This window comes from Syngnathus scovelli, unplaced genomic scaffold, assembly GCF_024217435.2.
Source record: "Syngnathus scovelli strain Florida unplaced genomic scaffold, RoL_Ssco_1.2 HiC_scaffold_358, whole genome shotgun sequence".
NCBI classification, from domain to species: domain Eukaryota; kingdom Metazoa; phylum Chordata; class Actinopteri; order Syngnathiformes; family Syngnathidae; genus Syngnathus; species Syngnathus scovelli.
In genome coordinates, this window is record NW_026061453.1 from 22,501 (window position 1) to 26,248 (window position 3,748).

Sequence of the window (3,748 nt, forward strand, 5' to 3'; positions counted from 1 at the left end):
CCGCCACCAGCCGACAGCCACCATCCCCAAGCGCCATCCCCAAGCGCCACCCCCGACCGCCACCAGCCGACAGCCACCAGCCGACCGCCACCAGCCGACCGCCACCGGCCGTTCGCGGTGTGCGCCGCCGTTCCCCAAGCACCCTCCGGGACGAAGCCGGAGCCAGAGAATAGCAGCGGTGGTGCGTAAAAGCTGCGGCCGGGCCTCGCGGAAGGTCCCCGGGCGGCGAGCTGCGGAGCCCCGGCCTCCAGCTTCCACCAGGTAATAGGACCGGGCGCGCGTAAAAGCTGCGGCCGGGCCTCGCGGAAGGTCCTCGGGCATCCAGCGAGATCACACGGCCCCCACCGGAGGCGGCTAGCGCCTCCGTAGAGTAGTACCGGCCCGTGGAAGCGGCCGCCCGTCAGCCTGCGTTGCCGCTGGTCGAAAAATGCACTAAGTGCCAAACCCCATTCATTTACAACGGCGTGTCCGCCAGAGGGCGCACTTCCCCCGGCGGACCAGCCGGCGGGGCTCGTTAGAGAGTGTATCCGCCTGGCAGTGCCTCCTGGACGGCCTGTATTCCGGACCGCGACCGCTAACTTACGGGAGCCTAAACGGCCCGCGGACCAGCCGGCGGGTCCTCCGTGAAAGCCTATCCGCCTGGCGGTGCCTCCTGGCCGGCCTGGATTCCGGACCGCGACCGCTCACTCGCGGGACCCTAAACGGCCCGCGGACCAGCCGGCGGGTCCTCCGTGAAAGCCTATCCGCCTGGCGGTGCCTCCTGGCCGGCCTGGATTCCGGACCGCCACCGCTCACTCGCGGGACCCTAAACGGCCCGCGGACCAGCCGGCGGCTCCTCCGTGAAAGCCTATCCGCCTGGCGGTGCCTCCTGGCCGGCCTGGATTCCGGACCGCCACCGCTCACTCGCGGGACCCTAATCGGCCCGCGGACCAGCCGGCGGATCCTCCGTGAAAGCCTATCCGCCTTCGCCGGTTCCCCGGCCGGCCACGGGTGGCGAGAATCCGGCCTCCTCGCCCGGAGCGCGCTTCGACTTGGGCGAAAAATGCACCAAGTGCCAAACCCCATTCATTTACAACGGCGTGTCCGCCAGAGGGCGCACTTCCTCCGGCCGGCGGGGCTCGTTAGAGAGCGCGTCCGCCTTGGCCGGTTCCCCGGCCGGCCACGGGTGGCGAGAATCCGGCCTCCTCGCCCGGAGCGCGCTTCGACTTGGGCGAAAAATGCACTAAGTGCCAAACCCCATTCATTTACAACGGCGTGTCCGCCAGAGGGCGCACTTCCTCCGGCCGGCGGGGCTCGTTAGAGAGCGCGTCCGCTTTCGCCGGTTCCCCGGTCGGCCGCGAACGGCGAAAAGCCGGCCTCTTCCCCCGGAGCCCGGTGGGCGAATTTTTTTTTTTTTTTTTTTTTTCAAAGTGCCAACGGCTCTCGCGCCGCGCTGCGTCCGCCTTCGCCGGTTCCCCGGTCGGCCCGAACGAGCGAAAATTCGGCCTCTTGCCCCGGAGCCCGGTCGGCGAATTATTTATTTATTTATTTATTTATTTTTCCAAAGTGCCAACGGCTCTCGCGCCGCGATGCGTCCGCCTTCGCCGGTTCCCCGGTCGGCCACGAACGGCCAAAAATCGGCCTCTCCCCCCGGAGCCCGGTCGGCGAATTATTATTTATTTATTTATTTATTTATTTATTTTTCCAAAGTGCCAACGGCTCTCGCGCCGCGATGCGTCCGCCTTCGCCGGTTCCCCGGTCGGCCACGAAGTATTGCGCATGATTATACGCGATGTTAATATTTATTTAATTATTAAATAAATACATACATGTGTTTATTAATGATATACGCGATGTTAATATTTATTTAATTATTACCTATATTATGAATAAACTAACGGTGATTTTACACGATTTGACTACATACGTGACCGTGATATAGTGCCGAGGGCTCCCGCGCCGTCACGCGTCCGCCTTGGCACGGGTCGCCCGCGGCAGCGAGCGTTCGGCTCGCGGGGGTCCGCGGGGTGTTATTAGGGAGTGCGGCAGCCGTGCCGAGGCTCCGGCCGGCCGCCGGAAGTCCCGCGGGGGAGCGTCGGAGCTCCGCGAGGCCGGCCGGGGAGCCTCTTAGTCATCGCCCGCGCTCGCGGTGGTCCCGGTCGCTTAAAGTGCCACGGGAGGCGTAGCGATGCGAGTGAGTGTGCGCAAAGTGCGAGAGGCGGTGCATTTACGCGCCGTGTCCGCGAGAGGGAGGCAATTCCCCGTTGCGACCTCCGGGAGATCAGCGGGCCGCCGAAAAGGCTCGGCCGGGGTGCCTGGAGCCTCCTCGGGCGTCGAGTTAGGAGGGGGGCGCGCGGAGAACCGGCTGGATGTCCCCTGGAAGCTCAGCGGGCCGTGGGAAAGGCTTGGCCGGGGTGCCGGAAGCCTCGGCCGGCTTAAAAGTGAGGAGGAAAGCGCGCGGAGAACCGGCCGGAGGTCCCCTGGAAGCTCAGCGGGCCGTGGAGAAAGCTTAGCCGGGGTGCCTGGAGCCTCGGCCGGCTTAAAATGTGAGGAGGAAAGCGCGCGGAGAACCGGCCGGAGGTCCCCTGGAAGCTCAGCGGGACGTGGGAAACGCTTGGCCGGGGTGCCGGAAGCCTCGGCCGGCTTAAAAGTGAGGAGGAAAGCGCGCGGAGAACCGGCCGGAGGTCCCCTGGAAGCTCAGCGGGCCGTGGGAAACGCTTGGCCGGGGTGCCGGGAGCCTCGGCCGGCTTAAAACGTGAGGAGGAAAGCACCGGGAGAACCGGCTGGAGGTCTTCTGGAAGCTCAGCGGGCCGCCGAAAACGCGTAGCCGAGGTGCCGGGAGCCTCCTCGGGCGTCAAAAGTGAGGAGCGACGCACCCCCGAGAACCGCCCGGGTCCTCCAGCCACCGTTGAAAAAGACGTCGAGTCAGGCTACCTTAAGAGAGTCACAGTTACTCCCGCCGTTTACCCGCGCGGAGCGTCATCGCCTCCGCGAACCGTCAAAAATAAATAAATTCATAAATAAATAAATGTCAAGTGAGCCTACCTTAAGAGAGTCACAGTTACTCCCGCCGTTTACCCGCGCGGAGCGTCATCGCCTCCGCGAACCGTCAAAAATAAATAAATACATAAATAAATAGATGTCAAGTGAGCCTACCTTAAGAGAGTCACAGTTACTCCCGCCGTTTACCCGCGCGGAGCGTCATCGCCTCCGCGAACCGTCAAAAATAAATAAATACATAAATAAATAGATGTCAAGTGAGCCTACCTTAAGAGAGTCACAGTTACTCCCGCCGTTTACCCGCGCGGAGCGTCATCGCCTCCGCGAACCGTCAAAAATAAATAAATACATAAATAAATAGATGTCAAGTGAGCCTACCTTAAGAGAGTCACAGTTACTCCCGCCGTTTACCCGCGCGGAGCGTCATCGCCTCCGCGAACCGTCAAAAATAAATAAATACATAAATAAATAGATGTCAAGTGAGCCTACCTTAAGAGAGTCACAGTTACTCCCGCCGTTTACCCGCGCGGAGCGTCATCGCCTCCGCGAACCGTCAAAAATAAATAAATACATAAATAAATAGATGTCAAGTGAGCCTACCTTAAGAGAGTCACAGTTACTCCCGCCGTTTACCCGCGCGGAGCGTCATCGCCTCCGCGAACCGTCAAAAATAAATAAATACATAAATAAATAGATGTCAAGTGAGCCTACCTTAAGAGAGTCACAGTTACTCCCGCCGTTTACCCGCGCGGAGCGTCATCGCCTCCGC